Source organism: Pseudophryne corroboree, chromosome 9, assembly GCF_028390025.1.
Source record: "Pseudophryne corroboree isolate aPseCor3 chromosome 9, aPseCor3.hap2, whole genome shotgun sequence".
Classification (NCBI taxonomy): Eukaryota; Metazoa; Chordata; class Amphibia; order Anura; family Myobatrachidae; genus Pseudophryne; species Pseudophryne corroboree.
Genome location: NC_086452.1, coordinates 54,878,765 through 54,902,808, shown reverse-complemented (window position 1 = coordinate 54,902,808; position 24,044 = coordinate 54,878,765). Strand labels below are relative to the sequence as shown.

Genomic DNA, 24,044 nt, shown 5'->3' with positions numbered 1-24,044 from the left:
GAAGCCAATTCCTTCTGAAAGAAAATGGATAGGGCCGAAATCTGAACCTTAATGGAGCCTAATTTTAGGCCCAAATTCACTCGAGTTTGTAGGAAGTGGAGGAAACGGTCCAGATGGAATTCTTCTGTAGGAGCATTTCTGGCCTCACACCAAGAAACATACTTCCGCCATATACGGTTATAATGTTTAGCTGTCACGTCCTTCCTAGCCTTTATCAGAGTAGGAATGACCTCATCCGGAATGCCTTTTTCCGCTAGGATCCGGCGTTCAACCGCCATGCCGTTAAACGCAGCCGCGGTAAGCCTTGGAACAGACAGGGCCCCTGTTGCAACAGGTCCTCTCTGAGAGGAAGAGGCCACGGATCTTCTGTGAGCATTTCCTGCAGATCAGGATACCAGGCCCTTCGCGGCCAATCTGGAACAATGAGAATTGTCTGTACTCCTCTTTTTCTTATTATTCTCAACACCTTGGGGATGAGAGGAAGAGGAGGAAACACATAGACCGATTGGAACACCCACGGTGTTACCAGGGCGTCCACAGCTATCGCCTGAGGGTCTCTTGACCTGGCGCAATACCTCTGTAGTTTCTTGTTGAGGCGGGACACCATCATGTCTATCTGCGGCAGTCCCCACTGACTTGCAATCTGTGCGAAGACTTCCTGATGAAGTCCCCACTCTCCTGGATGTAGATCGTGTCTGCTGAGGAAGTCTGCTTCCCAGTTGTCCACACCTGGAATGAACACTGCTGTCAGTGCGCTTACATGATTTTCGGCCTAGCGAAGAATCCTGGAGGCTTCCGCCATTGCCACTATGCTCTTTGTGCCGCCTTGGCGGTTTACATGAGCCACTGCGGTGATGTTGTCTGACTGAATCAGAACTGGCAGGTCGCGAAGCAAATTCTCCGCTTGACGAAGGCTGTTGTATATGGCCCTCAGCTCCAGGACGTTGAGGTGAAGACAAGCCTCCTGGCTTGACCAGAGACCTTGGAAGTTTCTTCCCTGTGTGACTGCTCCCCAACCTCGGAGGCTCGCGTCCGTGGTAACCAGAATCCAGTCCTGAATGCCGAACCTGCGACCCTCTAGAAGGTGAGTACTCTGCAGCCACCACAGGAGAGATACCCTGGCCCTGGGGGACAGGGTGATCATCTGATGAATTTGTAGATCAATAGGTCCCTGACCAGAGTAGAGTTCCTGGGCCTTTTCTATCGGAAGATAAACCCTTTTCTGGTCCGTATCCAGAATCATGCATAAGAAGGTCAAACGAGTCGTAGGAACCAACTGTGACTTCGGGATATTGAGAATCCAGCCGTGTTGTTGTAACACCTTCAGTGAAAGTGATACGCTGTTCAACAACTGCTCTCGTGATCTCGCTTTTATGAGGAGATCGTCCAAGTACGGGATAATTGTGACACACTGCTTGCGCAGGAGCACCATAATTTCCGCCATTACCTTGGTGAAAATCCTCGGGGCCGTGGAAAGCCCAAACGGCAACATCTGAAATTGGTAATGACAATCCTGTACCGCAAATCTCAGGTATGCCTGATGAGGTGGATATATGGGAACATGAAGGTATGCATCCTTTATGTCCAGGTATACCATAAAATCCCCCCCATCTAGGCTGGCGATGACCGCTCTGAGCGATTCCATCTTGAACTTGAACCTTTTCACGTACAGGTTTAAGGATTTTAAATTTAAAATGGGTTTGACCGAACCGTCCGGTTTCGGGACTACAAACAGGGTTGAGTAATCCCTTGTTGAAGCAGGGGAACTTTGACCACCACCTGTTGAAGACACAATTTTTGAATTGCATTTAAAACTATCTCCCTTTCTGGGGGAGAAGCTGGTAGGGCCGATTTGAAAAACCGGCGAGGAGGCACCTCTCCGAATTCCAGCTTGTAACCCTGGGAAACAATTTCTATTGCCCAGGGATCCACCTGTGAGTGAACCCAGACGTGGCTGAAAAGTCGAAGACGTGCCCCCACTGGGGCGGACTCCCTCAGCGGAGGCCCAGCGTCATGCGGTAGATTTTGTAGAGGCCTGGGAGGACTTCTGCTCCTGGGAACTAGCTGTGTTTGGCAGCTTTTTCCCCCTGCCCTTACCTCGGGCAAGAAAGGACGATCCCCGTACTCTCTTGTTTCTATGTGACCGAAAGGACTGCATCTGATAATGTGGCGCTTTCTTAGGCTGCGAGGAAATATAAGGCAAAAAAGTTGATTTACCTGCCGTAGCTGTGGAAGCTAGGTCCGAGAGACCTTCCCCAAACAATTCCTCACCCTTGTAAGGTAAAACCTCCATATGCCTCTTTGAGTCGGCATCACCCGTCCATTGTCGGGTCCATAGGACTCGTCTAGCAGAAATTGCCATAGCGTTGACTCTAGAACCCAGTAGGCCAATGTCTCTTTGAGCATCTCTCATACATAACACAGCATCTTTAATATGACCCAGGGTCAATAAAATGGTATCCTTATCCAGGGTATCAATTTCCGCCGATAAGGTATCTGTCCACGCTGCTCGCTTCTCGGCCTTTTGGCTAAGATCAAGTGTAGTATCTGTTCTTATCAGTGGAGAATCACCGGGCCGCTTATCCCTACTTCGTAGGGGTCATGATCCTCCTACGATGTATAGGGAACGGTCTGGTGTAGTATCTGCGGTAGAGAAACACAGGGTGGAGTACCTGTTCTTACACTAGGAGCGTGAGAGGTTCCTAGATGTGGAATGGAGAAACATCCTGTGGAGTATCGTGCCGGGGTGTGGCGGGCCCCTGGCCAGGAGTGGAGAAAAACTGGGCTGAGTATTCCTATCTTCGTGGGGGCCTAAGGAACCCTCACGTTGTTTAGGAACGGCCTGGTCTAGTATCTACTCTTGTACTGGGGGTTGACCCTGGCATAGAGCAGTACGAAGCTTGGTCTGGCTGAGAGGCTGGAAGCTGCTTAGAAGCTCGAGGTGAAACGTGCCCCTGGCATTCCGGGTGCCAGGGGTGCCTGAACCCGCACTGGTGTAAGGTTCCCACCATGTGCACAGTAAGGCACTTTGCACTGCTCACCTCCCCAACTTCTGGTGCACCACATCCTTTGCCCTGGCCTTTTGGCTAGGGCAAGGATAATTTTTTACCCCCCCCCCCGGCCTTCTGGCTGGGGCTTATTTATTTATTTATGCCCACATATGTTTTGCTTTTGCACCTGCACTTGCACAACATTAGCACTTTTTTACGTTTTTTGTAGTGTGTGTCACGTTCACGTTTTTCGATTGGGGTTTAGGTGAGACCCTTATGGGCCGCCCTCTCCTCTTCGTTGCTGAGGTCCTCTCCACGGGGGGAGGACCAGACGCAGTTATCGGTCCCCAGGGGGATGCTTCGACCAACCCTGGGGACACACGAGGGTTCCTCTGCGCTTCGGCAAGGGGGGACCCACAGTCCCTTTGTTCCCTCAGTAGGCCTTTTGGCTCTGAGGGTTAGAGGAGTAACGGGGCCCTTCTCCTTTTGGAGAGGGTCCAAGAACCTATGCCCCCAGCACGTTTGGTCACAGACACTGGGTGATGAAGCACCGCACCTCGGGCTTCAAGTAAAAAAAAAAAAAAAAATCTGTCCACGCTGCTACAGCGCTACAAACCCAAGCCGACGCTATCGCCAGTCTGAGTAAGGTACCAGAATGTGTGTAAATGGACTTCAAGGTAGCCTCCTGCTTGCGATCAGCAGGATCCCTGAGGGTTGCCGTATCTTGGGATGGTAATGCTACCTTTTTGGATAAGCGTGTCAACGCTTTGTCCACCCTTGGGGAGGATTCCCACCGTATCCTGTCCTTAGTCGGGAAAGGATACGCCATAAGAATCCTTTTGGGAATCTGCAGTTTATTGTCTGGAGATTCCCAAGCCTTTTCAAATAACTCGTTCAGCTCATGAGATGGGGGAAAGGTTACCTCAGGTTTCTTTTCCTTAAACATGTGTACCCTCGTGTCATCTGTGATATGCAGTACATCCTTTATTGCAATAACCATATAGTGAATACTTTTAGACAATTTTGGCTGTAACTTTGTATCATCGTAGTCGACACTGGAGTCAGAATCTGTGTCGGTATTAGTGTCTACTATTTGGGATAGTGGGCGCTTTTGAGACCCCGAAGGTCCCTGCGACATAGGGGCAGGCAGGGCTTGACTCCCAGTACACTCCCTTAACTCAGCTTTGTCCAACCTTTTGTGCAATAAATTTACATTAGCACTTAAAACATTCCACATATCCAACCAGTCAGATGTCGGTGTTGCCGACGGAGACACCACAGTCATTTGCTCCACCTCCTCCCTAGGAGAGCCTTCTACCTCAGACATGCCGACACACGCGTACCGACACACCACACACTCAGGGAATCCTCTTATCTGAAGACAGTTCCCCCACAAGGCCCTTTGGAGAGACAGAGAGAGAGTATGCCAGCACACACCCAGCGCCAATTTGACCCAGGGAAAAAACAATATTTTTACCCAGATAGCGCTATTATATATATCTGCGCCAAATTATGTGCCCCCCCTTCTTTCAAACCCTCTTTCACCGTGTTCAGCAGGGGAGAGTCCGGGGAGCTTCTTCTCAGCGGTGTGCTGTGGAGAAAATGGCGCTGGTGAGTGCTGAGGAACAAGCTCCGCCCCCTCAGCGGCGGGCTTCGGTCCCGCTGAAATCATTAAAAAAACTGGCGGGGGATCTCTTATACACAGTGTAGAGCCTGTATATACTCATTTTAGCCAGATCGGAGGTTTAAATTGCTGCCCAGGGCGCCCCCCCCCTGCGCCCTGCACCCTTACAGTGCCTGCCGTGTATGTGTTGTGTGGGAGCAATGGCGCGCAACGTTACCGCTGCGCGTTACCTCAGTGAAGATCCGAAGTCTTCTGCCGTCTCTGAAGTCTTCTTTCTTCTCATACTCACCCGGCTTCTATCTTCCGGCTCTGTGAGGAGGACGGCGGCGCGGCTCCGGGACTAACGGCGAGGGTGATACCTGCGTTCCATTCCCTCTGGAGCTAATGGTGTCCAGAAGCCTAAGAAGCAGAGCCTAGCATTAGAGTAGGTCTGCTTCTCTCCCCTCAGTCCCTCGATGCAGAGAGTCTGTTGCCAGCAGGCTCCCTGAAAATAAAAAACCTAACAAAATTTCTTTCTTTCAGGAAACTCAGGAGAGCTCCCTGTAATGCACCCAGTCTCCTCTGGGCACAGTATCAAACTGAGGTCTGGAGGAGGGGCATAGAGGGAGGAGCCAGTGCACACCCATACCTAAAGTTCTTGTTTAGTGCCCATGTCTCCTGCGGAGCCCGTCTATCCCCATGGTCCTTACGGAGTCCCAAGCATCCTCTAGGACATGGGTCTTCAACCTGCGACCCTCCAGCTGCTGTGGAACTACACATCCCAGCATGCCCTGCCTCAGTTTTAGCATACCTTAATAGCAAAACTGTGGCAGGGCATGCTGGGATGTGTAGTTTCACAGCAGCTGGAGGGCCACAGGATGAAGACCCATGCTCTAGGACGTAAGAGAAAACGCATTCATATCGCATCACATTGCGCATGGGTAAATAATGCATTCATATCCCATCACATTGCGCATGGGGAAATAACGCATTCATATCCCGTCAAACTGCGCATGGGGAAATAATGCATTCATATCCCGTCACACTGCACATGGGGAAATAACGCATTCATATCCCGTCACATTGCGCAGGGGGAAATAACGCATTCATATACTGTCACACTGCGCATGGGGAAATAACGCATTCATATCCCGTTACACTGCACATGGGGAAATAATGCATTCATATCCCGTCACATTGCACATGGGGAAATAACGCATTCATATACTGTCACACTGCGCATGGGGAAATAACGCATTCATATCCCGCCACACTGCGCATGGGGAAATAATGCATTCATATCCCGTCATACTGCACATGGGGAAATAACGCATTCATATCCCATCACATTGCGCATGGGTAAATAATGCATTCATATCCCATCACATTGCGCATGGGGAAATAACGCATTCATATCCCGTCAAACTGCGCATGGGGAAATAATGCATTCATATCCCGTCACACTGCACATGGGGAAATAACGCATTCATATCCCATCACATTGCGCATGGGGAAATAATGCATTCATAATCTGTCACAGTGCGCATGGGGAAATAACGCATTCATATCCCGTCAAACTGCGCATGGGGAAATAATGCATTCATATCCCGTCATACTGCACATGGGGAAATAACGCATTCATATCCCATCACATTGCGCATGGGTAAATAATGCATTCATATCCCATCACATTGCGCATGGGGAAATAATGCATTCATATCCCGTCAAACTGCGCATGGGGAAATAATGCATTCATATCCCGTCACACTGCACATGGGGAAATAACGCATTCATATCCCATCACATTGCGCATGGGGAAATAATGCATTCATAATCTGTCACAGTGCGCATGGGGAAATAACGCATTCATATCCCGTCAAACTGCGCATGGGGAAATAATGCATTCATATCCCGTCATACTGCACATGGGGAAATAACGCATTCATATCCCATCACATTGCGCATGGGTAAATAATGCATTCATATCCCATCACATTGCGCATGGGGAAATAACGCATTCATATCCCGTCAAACTGCGCATGGGGAAATAATGCATTCATATCCCGTCACACTGCACATGGGGAAATAACGCATTCATATCCCATCACATTGCGCATGGGGAAATAATGCATTCATAATCTGTCACACTGCACATGGGGAAATAATGCATTCATATCCCGTCACATTGCACATGGGGAAATAACGCATTCATATACTGTCACACTGCGCATGGGGAAATAACGCATTCATATCCCGCCACACTGCGCATGGGGAAATAATGCATTCATATCCCGTCATACTGCACATGGGTAAATAACGCATTCATATCCCATCACATTGCGCATGGGTAAATAATGCATTCATATCCCATCACATTGCGCATGGGGAAATAACGCATTCATATCCCGTCAAACTGCGCATTGGGAAATAATGCATTCATATCCCGTCACACTGCAAATGGGGAAATAACGCATTCATATCCCATCACATTGCGCATGGGGGAATAATGCATTCATAATCTGTCACAGTGCGCATGGGGAAATAATGCATTCATATCTCGTCACATTGCGCATGGAGAAATAATGCACTCATATACCGCCACATTGCGCATGGGGAAATAACGCCTTCATATCCCGTCACATTGCGCATGGGGAAATAACGCCTTCATATCCCATCACACTGCGCATGGGGAAATGATGCCTTCATATCCCGTCACATTGCGCATGGGGAAAGAACGCCTTCATATCCCATCACACTGCGCATGGGGAAAGAACGCCTTCATATCCTGTCACATTGCGCATGGGGAAATAACGCATTCATATCCCATCACATTGCGCATAGGGAAATAACGCAATCATATCCCGTCACATTGCGCATGGGGAAATAACGCATTCATATCCCGTCACATTGCGCATGGGGAAATAACGCATTCATATCCTGTCACATTGCGCATGGGGAAATAACGCATTCATATCCTGTCACATTGCGCATGGGGAAATAACGCATTCATATCCTGTCACATTGCGCATGGGGAAATAACGCCTTCATCTATGATCACAATCTACTCAGCAGTTTTTTTGACTAGGGTTCTAAGTACGTACCTCTCTGCCTGTAGATGCAGGACCATGCAAACCTTAGGGACCCAGACATCCTGAGAAGCCTAGCAACTTATACCTAATCCTTGTAGTATCACAAAAATGAATTTACTATATTTTTTTACACTTTACAAGTCATTTTGTTGAAGTTAAGCACATAGACTTGGATAGGCTTATCTCCAGCAAAATGGGTGTTAAATTAGAACCCTGTAGAAAGTTTGTAAAAAGAAAGTTTTTACAATTCGACTCTCTACTCCATTCTGCAGTTCTACTTTTCCACCACTAAAGGCAGCGCTGAGCACTAAGCCCCACAAGTGAATATTGTGCCTCATTAAGCCACGGGCTACATACTGGTATGTGCTCCCTTTAAACCAAATTAAAAACCGGTTAGAGCAATGTGGGCCCCTCAGTGTTCAGTGGCCCTTTGGTGGGAGCATAAGTTTCTTTATGGATGATGTGACTCTGGGTGGAGGTTACAGTATATTATTATGATCATTTACTGTATCTTTTAGTGATAGGCAGGATGTATAACACACAGTGGGGTTGATGCAGAGAGAGTACATGGGACATACAATGCCTGAAAGAAAAGTGCATGTAAAATAGTATATATTACAGACATCTACCCCATACGTAGGTGCAATACTAGGTACAAATAAGCATACATTTGATTAGGCCCAGCTCTATTTAACTTCCATTTGCGCGGACATCCTCTATTGTCTACGTGACAATAGCTCTGCCTCTGCCATCAGAAGTGTACATGTGATTAAACAGCTATCGGCAAGAGAGCTCCTCTACAACCACAGGGTTTTCTGCTCATAATCGGTCTCCACGCGCCTTACAAGCCACAAACTACTCAGCCCTGCAGTGGAGAACGGCTGTGACAGTGGTGTGCTAGTGCTGCGGAATCGGGGAGCCGGTTTCCTCGCTCCTGCGGGTTGCGGCCTACCCACGAGCCGGGGCCTTGATCTGCGGACAGCGTCCCTGGCCACGCTGTGACCCTCCCCAGAACGCCTGACGGGGATCCTTGATCACCGCTCCCGCCGCCGGACCGTCTCTCCAGCCGCACTGAGGGGGAGGCCCGAGACCTGACAGACGTTGGAGCGGGTGATCCGGTGCCCCGGCAGTGGCCATCTTAGATCACGAGACGCGGCAGACACCCGGTGGGGGTGTCCCCCCCATGGCCAGGTGAGCCTCTCCCCCTGCCCTAGCTTGCAAGAGGCGTCCTCCTCCGTCCCCCCACCCCGCACGCACCTATCACCGGCGGGCGCCAACATCAGCCCTAGCCAAGCCGCCGGGCACGGTGCCTGGCCTCTCAGACGGGCCTATACCGGGGCTAGACTCTCGTACCCCTTGGGGCTTTCCTCGACGCCCCACATCACCTGGTACACCCCGCACAACTTCCCCTCGCTCCCTGGAGCGCTATATCAGGAGGTGGAGAAAGGGCCTTCCGGCTGCAGCCTACAGATAGGCCTCTACTCGCAGCCCCACTCACCGGTGGACCCCTGTGAGTGGACCCGCCTCATACAGAACTGCACAGAGCAGACCTGCTTGAGTCCTCCTAGCGAGGCTCCATAGAGAGACCAGCACCATCTTAGGGCCGGACCCCTTCCCTCATGCGGGGACCCCCCCCCCCCCCCCCCCAGCTTCTCCGTCTCTCTCCTTTATATAAATACGCTCCACTCCCTCTCTTGATTTACGATTTATCAGTGTCCTGCTTTATTATTGCCGACCTATAACAAATGTCTGAGGCGTGTCCTCTTGAGTGCTCTCCACAAGACCTGCCTTCCGCTGCCAGCGATACTACTGTTCACAGGAATGTACCACCTTGGATGCAGGTCCTCTAATATCTTACTCGAGATTACCTGATGACCCCCTGAGACCAGGCCACGGGGAGTGACCGCTCCCTAGGAGCTATGCTGCTGTATGTATCCTTTTGAACCTGACATACTCTGAGCTTATTGCAACCTCAAAAAGTTACGAGACCTCAGGCAGACCTGAGACCTTTTTTTTACCCAACTACATCTCCGCAGATGGAGAACCGTTCCTCCCCTCATCCCTCAACATCCCCTTCTGCCTCCTCTATCTCGAATCCGGCAGATGATATGGCTGATCCTGCGATGGCAGGTGGCCGCGACCTACGGGAAATTCTGACCTTCATGAGATCCCTCCCCACTAAGCAAGACCTTCAAGACACTATTAGGAACGAACTTGCCTCCATTAAAGGTGAAATCTCATACTTGTCAGATCACTTGGTAACTCTGGAGGAAGACCAAGAGACTAATGTCTCCTGTATGTCATCTTTGAGAGAATCCATCCTTGCTCAGTCTAAAGAAATCCGTGCCTTACAGTCGAGAATGACAGATATCGACAACAGAGGCAGACGGAATAACATCCGTGTCCGCGGTCTCCCGGAAGATGTTCCCAAATCTGGGCTCGTGGATGCCCTGACCAAAATATTTAACGAACTCTTGAATAAGGATTCGGATAACGTTATTACTTTTGATAGAGCCCATAGGGCCCTCAAGCCGAGAGGCCTCCCCACCGACAGACCCAGTGATGTCATTTGCCGGCTCCACTACTTCTCTCAGAAAGAGGAGATTATGTTCAAAGCCCGTCAACTGTCCGGAATTGACTTCAATGGGTCCGACATATGTCTCTATCAAGACCTCTCCTGGCACACCCTCCAGCAACGGAAATTCTTGAATACCCTAACGGACGAATTGCGGAAACGTCAATTACGTTATCGCTGGGGTTTCCCTTTTAACCTTCAAGCCTGCTCTTCGGGAAAGTGGTTCACTCTGTCCTCCCACGCAGACCTCTCATTGTTCTGCTCCTCGTTAGGTCTACCTCCACTGGACATACCTGACTGGGAATCCCTCTCCCCAAACGGGCCCCTAGCTCCCAACCCTGGCACGAGGTTCGAAGTGCCAAGAATGAGCTCCATCGGTCGCCTCTCCCTCCAAGAACGGTCTGCTATGAGGGACTCTCTGGTATTGCTCCATTCCTCCTGGTTTCTTCTAGAGACTCATTTTGCTATTGCCGTTTAGGAGGGTGACTCCCTCCCACTTCACCTTTTGAGAATGGACTTATATGAAGGACTCTCCTGTTTTACGCAGCATTTTCTTATTTCTCTCTAGGTGCTCGCTTTGTTACCACCGTGTTAGAGGCCGTCCCCCTCTGGGATGTGAGCTCTTTCGTATACCCCCGTTCTGTTACTAATTAATACTGGATGTTTTAGCTAACTAATTAACCAGTTATCTTTCTTTTTGTAGTTTTGATGGTGGTGGGGGTTGTGTTTTTATCCACGGCCCCAGCCACTCATCAACTGTTAATATTATTATGGGTTTTCTATGTCGGTTCTCATGTGTTTTTTCTACAGGGCTCCTGTAGCAGTTCACTCCCTCTCCCCCCTTTATACCCGCCTCTGGCTACATGCCGGTAGGGTGACTGAAGACTGTACAGTTCAGTCTCCCTCCTGTGGGAATGTTGCTGTTGATATTCTATTGTTTGTGTGATTTTCTTCTCTATGTCTCTTTTTCCACTCTTCCTCTTCCTTTTTCTCTTTCTTCTCCCCACCACTTACAGATCTGTAGAGGTTTGATCTACTTCATTCCACCATGACTACCCCCAGGAAAATTAAGATACTCTCCCTCAACGCACGTGGTCTCAACACACCGGAGAAGAAATCTAGCCTCCTCCGCCAACTGAGATCTGAAAGGGTAGATGTAGCGCTGGTTCAGGAGACCCATTTTAAGGTTGGGATACGAAACCCTTCTCTTACCAATCGTTTTTACCCCATAGCTCACTACAGCAACACCCCAGGCAGTAAATCCAAGGGAGTGGCAATTATCTTTTCCAGAGACTTACGTGTCTCAGACGTCTCCACACATAGGGTAGTGCCGGGTAGACTTCTCCTCTTGAATTGTAAAATTTAACAATCATTCACCTTTGCAGTGATATATGCCCCGAATCAGGCCCAACTCTCTTTTTTCAACTCCTATTTAACCAGATCTCCCTGTCCAGGGGGATCACTGTTTTAGGCGGTGACTTCAATTGGACGATGGACCCCAGCGTCGATACATCGTCTCAAACCTCCAGGTTTGTTGGGTCTAAATATCGCCAGGTTAAACGGTTGCTCCATGCACAACTGGCGGACTCTTGGAGGATCCTTAACCCCACAGGACGCGACTACTCCTTCTATTCTCACCCACATAGTGTTTATTCGCGTATCAATTACTTGTTCCTTAGCCATAGGCACCTCCCGCTTCTTGCAGATGCTGACATAGGCTCTATAACCTGGTCAGACCACGCCCCTGTGACGATGGTCTTAGACCTCCCTCATGGCTTCCATAAACAATGGACCTGGAGACTCAATGAATCTCTACTGTACGACCCGCTTTGTAAAGATGCCTTGGATAAGGCGTTGAGTGACTACATTGCCACGAACGTCACGGATGATGTCTCTCACCTAACTATTTGGGAGGCACATAAGTGTGTCCTTCGAGGCAAGCTAATACAACTAGGCTCCCATAAAAAGAAGCTAAAACAGTCCCTAATCTCAGACCTGCTTCTTAAGATTCATTCCCTTGAGACTTCTCATAAAGTATCTTTATCTCGTTGAATTATCGGAAGCTCGTTTACAGTTAAACAAACTCTTGTCTGATAACATAATATTCTCTATCTGTAAGTGTAAACGAAAATACTACCAGTGGGGCAATAAACCTGGTCGCCTATTGGCACAGGCCATAAGTGCACAACACTCAGCCTCATTTATTAACTCTATGAAAGATACTAAGGTCGTCCTTAAATTTAATTAATCTGAAATAGGGGCTTGTTTCACTCAATTCTATACCATGCTCTATAACCTAGAGAATGGCCCCTCCAGTACTGACCCTCAACTCTTACTCCCAAAAATTAAGGACTATTTGAAACGCATAGCTTATCCCATCCTCCCATCCTCGTGCCGCACCTCCTTAGAAGCTCCCTTCACCTCTCAAGAAATAGACCAAGTCATATCATCTACGCCATCTGGAAAGAGTCCTGGGCCTGATGGCTTCACTATTGCATATTACAAGGTGTTTAAGGACAAATTGATTCCCCTACTCCTCCCTGCGTTTAACTCAATTGCATCTTGCTCACATTTTTCACGGGACTCTCTGGAGGCCCATATTTCGGTGATACCGAAACATGGCAAAGACCCGACGGTCTGCTCTAGCTACAGACCCATTTCCCTCTTCAATGTGGATCTCAAACTATACGCGAAGATTTTGGCGAATAGATTTAACACATTGATCCCCCTATTGGTTCACAATGACCAGGTTGGTTTTGTTTTGGGCCGAGAGGCTAAAGACATCACTACCAAGATTCTCAACTTAATGCACCTAGCCTCCCATAGCGCAATCCCTACTATCTTACTCTCTACGGATGCCGAAAAGGCATTTGATAGGGTCAGCTGGGCATTTATGAAGTCGATTTTAGAACATATAGGCCTAGTCCCTTGCACTCTTAATAGAATATTGTCTCTCTATAACGCCCCGACAGCTAGGGTTCGAGTAAATGGCTCCATGTCTGACCCATTCCCTATAAGCAATGGGACTAGACAAGGCTGCCCACTGTCCCCGTTAATTTTCGTATTATGTATAGAGGCACTAGCTAGAGCCATCCGAGCTAACCACGATATTGCTGGCTTCACTGTAGGGGACAATGAATATAAACTAGCTCTATTTGCCGATGACCTTTTGGCCATAGTCTCCCATCCTAGTGCTTCCTTGCCGCATCTAATGAAGGAATTGGACCTTTTTAGTACACTATCAAATTTCAAAATTAACTTGTCCAAATCCTGTGCTCTTAACATTTCCTCCCCTGCTGACTCCATAGCGGATCTTAAACAATCATTCCCTTTTTCATGGCAATCATCACACATGACGTACCTAGGTATTCAATTGCCCACTGATGAATCTCGTCTGTTCCTATTGAATTTTTTGCCCCTGTTGCAATCGATTCGAAATGATTATTCCAGGTAGAATAGGAAATACTTATTCTGGTTTGGGAGAATAAATATAGTGAAGATGAAATTGTTAAATGTAATGCAGGCCCTCCCGATTCACATCACGGAACCCTGGTTTCGCTCAGTCGTATAGTTGATTCAGCAATTTATATGGCAACGTAAGAGACCTAGAACCAAACACTCTCTCCTGTCCAGATCAATGGCGAATGGAGGCCTACAATTCCCTGATGTAAAGCACTACTACCACGCCATTCTTTTGAACAGAATTGTAGATTGGACAAGAAGCCGCGAGGTTAAGCAATGGGTGGAACTGGAGGGACTGTATGTACAGCAATTCCCAGAGATATTCCCATGGCTTCCCTCCCTACCGAAATTTTCCCTTCATCACCCTACAATTACTCCCACTCTCACAGCTTGGAAATCTCTACGGGGAATTCCTTACATCTCTTCCAAATTTGTTCCCTTTACATCTTTTTTGGCTAACCCTGATTTTGTCCCAGGTACACATCTTTTCCATTTCTCACATTGGGCCGTTATGCGGCTTTTTAGAGTCGGCCAAATGGTAACCCCCACTGGAGTTAAACAATTCTCAGACATTCAAGCGAAGTGGAATATTCCCCAAAAAGAATTTTGGAAGTTTCTTCAAATTAGACACTTCTTGGGGACGGGATCTAGACTACAGAATGCCACCAGAGAAATTACCCTATTCGAGAAGCTCTGTCGCCCCTCTAGACCCAACCCATACTATTCAACTCTGTACAAAATTGTCCATCATTCTCAATCTATGATTATGCCCATCTTTGTTTCTGCATGGGAGAGGGACCTGGGTGTCTCCTTACCATCAGATGACTGGAAAATAATTTTTCTAAAAACTCATTTGAGCTCTGTATGTGTCCAGATCAGGGAAACTCAATATAAAATTGTCACAAGGTGGTATAGGCATCCCTCCCTCCTCCATGCAATGTATCCCTCCATACCAGCTAGCTGCTGGCGCTGCTCATCTTCTTCCGGTACACTATTACACATTTGGTGGACATGCCCCCTCCTCCAACCTTTTTGGCAGGACGTCATGCACGTCTCACGAGTCATCCTCAGGACCCAAATTCCAACTGATCCTGCCTTCTGGTTGGTTGATTAATCACTCTACTATACCAGCGTCCCAACACAAAAAATCCCTACTGAGACACCTAACGCGGCCCGAGCTGTAATCCCGACCCTTTGAAAATCCCAACTTCTTCCAACGCGCCGTACCTGGTTCACGAAAATAGACTACTTTATGCGAATGGAGGACTTGTTTCTCTCATCAATAGGAAAGGCCAGTGAATTTGAATCTACCTGGTCCCCCTGGCTAGAATATAAATCCTCCCAAGCCTACCTTGCCACTCCCTTGGATAGTAGTTTATACTCTTTTTTTTCTCTCTCTGTTGCTTCATCTGATAAGTGATACCTCCTTTCCCTCTTCTCCCCTTTCTCTCCCGCTTTTGTAACCTCCAGGAGAACTGGACCGCAGGACAGCCCCACCAGCCTCGGAATCTGTCTTGATGGCGGAAAATGTATGCTCTTCTATGGCCTAAAACAGAGGTGGCCGCCACAGAATGAACGGTTGCCACTGGGAACACAGCTGCTTCACTGACATGCATGTGACACTCCTGTAACTAGCCCATGAGAAAGTCTACTGTGCATTCACGTAGGTCACGTCCCGGTCAGTGCCCATGAACACCCAAGGTTTCGCTCCACTGCCTCTAATGCCAGTGACCCCACATGCAGCAGCAGTCAGCGGAATGCATGCGGCATAGGGGTTTCCAGGAGTTTTCCCTTACATACGCAGTGGCAAATAAATACGCAAACGTCGACACACTGCATCCACCCTATGATTCAGGCCCACAGTCTTGCGGATCCCATCTTTCCAAACAATATATATATATTTTTTTTTATCAGATCGTCAACAAATATATGTCGCTCCCTGTCATATTGTAGCCCTGGCATGATTCGCTGGGACAGACCGAGAGTTTGTGTGTGAAATTTCCACACAGACATCCTCGTCAGAGCAACTTCTGATTTGATGCATCCTGACTAGGTGTTTGTAGCACGTTTAGGGGCTAAATGGTGTTAAATGGAGCCAGTAAGTGGCAGCAGGAAGCATAGTCCCAGCCTGAGAGTGGTGTAGTTCCTGCAGAATGAACTCTGGCTGACATTACAGATTCCACACCTCGGATCAGCAGGGGACTCGGATTAGAGAGGTACGACAAGGCAGAGAATGTTTGCACCAAGTCAGCGGGAATTGTTTTTGTGTGAGTGTATGCATTAGCATCCTTAATGGTGCTGATGAATATTGCCGCTAATTATTGAAAACAGTCACTAACCCCTTAACTGCCTGTAAGAAATAAAGGGCAGAAGGATATGTGAAAGCAGCAGAGACATCTCCAGGCTCTATACCCATCTGGCAAATGTAGAAAGATTGCACGGTTACACAGTGCATGCACAGCCCTGCATTATGAGAAGAGCAGAGGAGAGGACACACAAGGCCAGGCCAGGGAGCATTACAATAACTGTGTATGGGTGACTGCATGACATTCTGCATATAAAAAGTAAAAGTAAGTTTCCATCACTCAAAGGAGGTCTATGTATCAAACGATATTCGAGGAATATCCCGACAAAACCACCAGGCGCATATACTACTGTTCTCTCCTGGTGTAACCCAGGCCCATACACTACTGTTCTCTCCTGGTGTAACCCAGGCACATACACTACTGTTCTCTCCTGGTGTAACCTAGGCACATACACTACTGTTCTCTCCTAGTGTAACCCAGGCACATATACTACTGTTCTCTCCTGGTGTAACCCAGGCACATATACTACTGTTCTCTCCTGGTGTAACCCAGGCACATATACTACTGTTCTCTCCTGGTGTAACCCAGGCACATATAATACTGCTCTCTCCTGGTGTAACCCAGGCACATATACTACTGTTCTCTCCTGGTGTAACCCAGGCACATATACTACTGTTTTCTCCTGGTGTAACCCAGGCACATATACTACTGTTTTCTCCTGGTGTAACCCAGGCACATATACTACTGTTCTCTCCTGGTGTAACCCAGGCACATATACTACTGCTCTCTCCTGGTGTAACCCAGGCACATATACTACTGTTTTCTCCTGGTGTAACCCAGGCACATATACTACTGTTCTCTCCTGGTGTAACGCAGGCACATATACTACTGCTCTCTCCTGGTGTAATCCAGGCACATATACTACTGTTCTCTCCTGGTGTAACCCAGGCACATACACTACTGTTCTCTCCTGGTGTAACCCAGGCACATATACTACTGTTCTCTCCTGGTGTAACCCAGGCACATATACTACTTTTCTCTTCTGATGTAACCCTGGCACATATACTACTACTCTCTCCTGGTGTAACCCTGGCACATATACTACTGTTCTCTCCTGGTGTAACCCAGGCACATATACTACTGTTCTATCCTGGTGTAACCCTGTTCTCTCCTGGTGTAACCCTGGCACATATACTACTGTTCTCCCCTGGTGTAACCCAGTCACATAAACTACTGTTCTCTCCTGGTGTAACCCAGGCACATATACTACTGTTCTTTCCTGGAGTATACCAAGCGCATGCAGTAACTTTGCAGGGGTGTATGCACCTTGCAATATGGCCAGCTCTACATACTAACAGGGTTGGACTGGTCCACAGGGATAAAGGGGGGTACCCCCCGGTTGGCCCTACTGCCGTCATCCTCATCCAGGGATCAGGTTCCAGTCTGTGCACTTGAATTATACATTATAAATATGTAACCTTATACTGCACAGGACTATGGTGTATTTTCTACAGTGCCTTTCTGTTACTGTATCATGTATGTACTGGCAGTATTTAATGTATATATTTATCATGGGGCCCAGCCAATGCACACTCTACTGGTAAGGCAAACCAATATGGTAGCTGGACACGCCCCGTTCTGGAGATCAGTCACATACCCCTATCACTGCAACCTCCTGGTGGGCCCTTCATGCTCCAGTCCGACACTGCATACTCATGTGAGCTAAATGCACCTATTTTAGGGGACCATGGTTGTAATTTAGAAGCAAATTCCTCCCAACTGTACGAGTGTGTTCTAGCACCACACTTCATACACAAAATGTTTCACTTTCTGATTGTACTAGAAAGAAGAAAGAAGAAAAAACAAAAAAACAAGAAATAGGTTTCTGTAGACATCGTAAGATTGGCTCTTAAACTAATAACTTCTAAATGCATAAGTGCTCTGCAGATTCTAAAGATTCCTAAAATAAGAGAGTTTAGTCTGTACTTTGTTAAAATAATATTATCTTTATGTCCCAAAAAGAATGTCACGCTCATTGAACATGTCAGTCACTCAGGGTGAGGTTCCTCCCCCACCCATCCATTATGGCACATCACAGTTATAGTTGTCTACATTCTTTACCCGATATCGGAATGAAAGGTTCATGCAAACACTGTGGGGATATTATTTGGTCAGTGAAGCACATTCCTTACATTTCAGGAGGCAATCTGTCTGGAGGGGTTTGATGAAATAACACTTGAGAATTAAGTGTTGGTCTCCCCTGGAGATAATGGATTACGTATTGCACGTAGGAACATATTTCATCGAATGAGAAGGGGGGGACAATGGGCAAGTGAAAACATTCCACCAGTTTGCTGCCAGCCGTCTTGATATTTTCACCACAGTCCAGTTAATTGGCATCTGGTAACATGGTTGACAGTAACCACGTAGACATTTAAACCACAATTTGACATTAGAAGGTTGACATAGTCCCTTGTTTGACAGTTATCGTGTCACTGTGTGAAATGTTGATATTCTCAGGTTGCCGACGGAAGGGTTAGGCACTGCCAGTAGGGTTATCGTTGGGCTGCGGGGGGAGGTTAGGGTTAAGCTACAGGTGGAGGGAGTTTATAAGTAGGAATTATGGTTAGTGAGGAAAAATCATCGGTTCCTCAGAGAGCTGACCCGGAAGTGATGGTCACATGACCACCTGGACTTGAAGGCCACAATGGAGCTGAAATGAGAGGGCAAGAGAACACCAGGCATGGCTTGCAAACAGTTGGTCATGTCAATATATAGTATCTTCTGGTCGCCTGTCGACAAATCATCCCACACCCTAGTTAATTTTAGATAGCGTTCTGCCTGACTTTGCCAATCACCTCACTCCCTGTAGTATCTAGCTAGCAGGAACTTCAGCATATACCTGGTTGATGAAAAGTTTCCTTGGGCTAAATAGAGGAAGGGTTCTAAGATGATGGTTCTAAAAAGGGTTCTAAAAAGGGAGCCCAAAATGTTGCTGATGTATACCGATTTAGGCCCAGCCACAATGTTATAACAACTTTACTATCACTAATTTAAATTATCATTCTCTAGTTTTAGACTGTTCCTCTGCTGCTTGTAGGGGAGGCTGCTTCTCCCCTGCTGGGCTTCTGATGGACCCATACTATGATAACCTGACTTGGGACCACCCGGCGGGCAGAGATACCTGTGGTGTGTAAATGGATTACACCCACGTCTGCAAAATGTAACAGTCCAGGTGGCAATTTATCTGAGGCTGAAATGTCCTATTAGCCATTACAAATGGTGTTTTCACCAGTGACAGCGCGTTTGATCACTTTGCTGGTTAGACAGCCTTGGCAAGATAAAGCGCCCATGACTGGTACAAGTGGTGGCACACATATCATCGCAACACATGTTCAGTTTGTTGTAGCTATTGCGGTAATAATCACTGGAAAAATTGTCTCTTTCTTTTGCTGTCCGCATGTCTATTACTTCATGTAAATACCCTACAAGCCCTTCGCTGGTGTACAGCCGTGTGTGTGAGTGTGCAATGACTGAGGCACTGAGGCATCCACTTTGAGTATCCTTAGATGTACAAATATGTATAAAGGCCCTCATTCCGAGTTGTTCGCTCGCTAGCTGCTTTTAGCACACGCTAAGCCGCCGCCCTCTGGGAGTGTATCTTAGCTTAGCAGAATTGCGAACGAAAGATTAGCAGAATTGCGAATAGAAAATTCTTAGCAGTTTCTGAGTAGCTCCAGACTTACTCCTACACTGCGATCAGTTCAGTCAGTTTCGTTCCTGGTTTGACGTCACAAACACACCCAGCGTTCACCCAGACACTCCCCCGTTTCTTCAGACACTCCCGCGTTTTTCCCAGAAACGCTAGCGTTTTTTCGCACACTCCCAGAAAACGTCCAGTTTCCGCCCAGAAACACCCACTTCCTGTCAATCACACTACGATCACCAGAACGATGAAAAATCCTCGTTAGGCCGTGAGTAAAATACCAAACTTTTGTGCTAATTTACTTGGCGCAGGCGCACTGCGATCACTGCGCATGCGCAGTTTGCGACTAATCGCTCCGTAGCGAAAAAAAATAACGAGTGAACAACTCGGAATGAGGGCCAAAGATGTACAAATACTGCAACGTCCATCTTTAGACGCAACCGTCGGTCGTGCCATCAAAACTTGCAACATCTTTGTGAGTATGGCTTATGATGCGAATGATTGTGCATCTGAGTTTGCAACCAGTTCAGCAATATGCCTGCGACACTCCCATACCACGCCCATATGAGAGGACCATCTAGATTCGTCCGCTTAGCCACCTCTCTGTCACCGCCCAGGAAGGCCCAATACATTTTCAAGACATTTCTGAGACTGTGCATCTCAACAGAAACTGCCTCCTGTGCGCACGGACTGTGGTTGCATGCGCAGTGCGACTTAGACGTATGCACAGAAGAAAAATATCACTCAGCTACATCCGACATTGGCGGTGCGTCGGACTCAGGGGGCATGATTGAGAGACGCACACAAACCGCATGCTTCGCCGATAGTTCACGTAGTTGAGAGAGTATTTGCTGCTGCACATGCACAAAATATTTAAAAAACCCTACTGCGCCTGCGTTACAGGTAGTATTGCAAACGGAGAGGCAAAATCATGGGTGATCGTGGGCAGTGACCGGGAGGTGGCTTAAATGCAAATAAATCTCTCGTGGGCACGTCAGTGCAGGCGCACAATGGAGGTCATTCAGAGCTGATCGCTGGGCTGCGGTTTTTGCTGTCCTGCGGTCAGATAGTCACCGCCTACAGGGGGGAGTATATTTGTGCAATGCTATGTGTACGGCGAGCTGCTAAAATCCAGTGTGTGCAGTGTGTGCGCAGCCCAGGACTTACTCCTCCAGTGTGATCGAATTAGGCTGATCGGGGCCGGAGCTGACGTCAGACACCCTCCCTGAAAACGCTTGGGCACGCCTGCGTTTTCCCGAACACACCCAGTAAACGGTCAGTTACCACCCACAAACGGCTTCCTCCTGTCAATCACCTTGCAAACAGATTTTTTTCGCACCATCCCGTTGCTGACCGGCGATACCGTTTGTTATTGTCCGCCACACATGCGCATTGTAGTGCATATGCAGGCGCTGCTGGGACCTGATCGCCCGCTGTGCGAAAACGCACAGCAGCGACCAGATCTGAATGACCCCCAATGAAGCCAGGTGATTCCGTTTGGGCGTTGAGCGCTATTTTGATCTATGATCGCTACTGGCGGCTTCCTGGCCGCAACGCAGTTACACAGTTCCGTGGCCTCGCATAGAACTCCTGACGGAAATGGCCCACAAATCACAAAGCAGCACAACTCTCAAGCGGAGTCAGGACATTTGTATGCAGGAAGAAATATCTTGCTCGGAAACATTACAATGCCGCCGCCACTAATGGGCATGTAAAATATATCTAATAACAATGAAGGTGAAACAAATCCAATTCTGAATGATGCGGTTTTATAAAATCCTGAGAGCTTTAAGGCTGGAAATTGGCTGATTCAATGCGTTTCACTTGTCTGCACATCCAGCCTTTTAAGGACTGTGTCACCGGCTTGTGTTCTGCTTGTGGCGTCGTCACCTGAACAGTTATCATGAGATTTCATGGTAAATGCAGAGTGACTCCAGCGTCAGGAACACACGTCCGAGAAGCTGATATCTGTAGTTACTGCACGGACCCACACTTACACATTATAGCGCCACTACATACACAACACAGGGCCTAATTCAGACCAGTGCGTTCTCGCACAGCAGCCGATCAGGTCTGAACTGCGCATGCCAGACAGCCGATGGCCATCTCAGCCCAGCAATCGCCTTGCTGGGCGGGAGGTGGAGGGCCGGTGGTGTTGGGCCGCGGTATGGGTAACGCAGACATGGCCGGACCGTGCGGGCCGCGCCGACTGTGTGACGTCACACAATGTAGCAGCACATGAATAATTCTCGCTCTGTAAGAGAAACCATCTACTATTTATAACTGTGGCTTATTCTTCCTCTATGCTATAACAATGTTTATATGAGTGCATATAGATGCTGCCGCATGTACCATGACGCTCAGTTTGGCGCTTTCACGGGTGCTCAGAAGATCGCTAGGGCATTTTTTGTGCTCGCCCCCACCAGTATTCTGCGGCTGGGATCCCGGACGCAAGTCAAACAGCCCTAACCCCAAAATAGAGGCCAAGGTAGCAGAATTAGCGCCCCCCCCTCACCTCTGGGCCCAATTCGCCGTATCACCCCATATGAAAGCTATGGTTCCACCCCCTGAATACCTATAAGCTCACCGTTTGCCTGATTTATAAGTGGATGCAAACATGTCTTTTGGTGGTGGTGGCCCTTCTGTGACGTTATGCAAAACGCCCGATTCCAGGGTCTACAGACGCTATAATACCGCCTGGTGCATCTTTAGGTGCCACCACCTGTCGCACCGAGGAAACTTGCACCACCCTATGGCAGGTGTCGATCGAGCAAGGCCTCCAGTGTGAACGATGAAGCGTCTGTGCATGCAGACACTATAGCGACAGGACCATGACCCTGCCATAACGCCCGTAAAAGGGACCATTTCCGTGCACCGGCCAGGAACACGCAGCAGACATTTCTGATACTGTGCGTCTCAATTGCAGCTGCGCCTTTGTGAGTACACACTGTGTATGCGCTATAAGAGTTCCTAGTGTTTTTTGCAAACATGCAGTAGAAAGAAATCGCTCAACTCGTGAACCCACTCAGTGGATCAGACCGTGTCAGTAAATAATATCACCATAAACTAATATTTCTATCTGCACTGAAACCTAAATGAGGTATTAATGAGCAGCGTAATAGGAGAAATATTGTGCCTGTTCAGATGTGGAAGGAGTGCTGTCCTGCACCACAAATGTACCGATCGTCTGTACTTTGCGTATGCACAAGGACCTGTTCTGCGCATGCACAAATGGGTTCTGCGACACAGTACGCAGGACGACAGTAGACTGTCAGTAATTGACAGTCTGCTGCCGTTTGGAGGGGGCGGAGGCGGCGATGGCGACGGCCTCCCTTTCTTAAAATGGAGGTGTGTCACTTAGTTGTGGGGAAGGGACGAGGACTCTTGGAAGCTTCTGCGGCACCAGGCTTGCGTGGCCTCGTGGGTCACTCAGCCAGCCGATGGTGCTGGGGAACCACCGGTACTCTGTCCTAGGATGCAGTTCGGATCGGTAATGCAGCGCGAGGCGTGACACACTCTGCTACATTACCATATTACTGCTACTTCTACGTAAACAGCAGTGATAAGTTCTCCAACCAGGGGCCTAATTCAGATCTGATCACTAGGCAGTGATTTTTGCACTGCTGCGATCAGATAGTCGCCGCCCATAGGGGAGTGTATTTTCGCTGTGCAAGTGTGCGAACGCATGTGTAGCAGAGCTGTACAAACAGATTTTGTGCAGTCTCTGCACAGTCCAGGACTTACTCAGCCGCTGCGATCACATCAGCCTGTCCGGGGCCGGATTTGACGTCAAAAACGCCTGAGCCCGCCTGTGTTTTTCCAGACACTCCCTGAAAACGGTCAGTTGCCACCCACAAACGGCTTCTTTCTGTCAATCCGAATGGATCCTTCGCACAATCCCGACGCAGGGCGCCTGATGTCCGTTGCAGCCGTGCGACGCGTTGGTGCAGTGCGGTGCATACGTAGTTCGGACCTGATCGCCCGCTGTGTGAAAACGCACAGCAGCGATCAGATCTGAATTACCCCCCATTATCTGGATCAGGCACACGGAGAAATTCAGTTTAATTGAGGGGCAGGTTCCAATGTCCACGCCGGCCTTGCTCTGGTGCGTGGGAGTTACAGACCACTATGCACAACAGATACACAAAGAGAAGAGAAGAAGGCGGCTATTTACTGCTGGCTGGGAAAAACTCAGGTGGTGTAGAACCAACATTCCAGCGCAAACATATCTGTGCGCCGCTGTATGCTCTTAAAACACCCCATAAATTGCAATCTGTCCGGGCACCTGGTGTCTAAATGATCACAGACAAAGT

At 48.3% G+C, this 24,044-nt stretch overlaps 1 protein-coding gene and 1 pseudogene across 13 annotated transcripts in view; one reads left to right on the top strand and one right to left on the bottom strand.

The window, feature by feature from the left end:
- The window catches only part of PTPRF (protein tyrosine phosphatase receptor type F), a 1,358,330-nt gene that overhangs the window by 616,568 nt on the left and 717,718 nt on the right, over nt 1–24,044 (bottom strand). The gene's annotated exons all lie outside the window — the stretch shown is intronic.
- Nucleotides 2,509–2,710, top strand: LOC134959269 (U2 spliceosomal RNA; annotated as a pseudogene).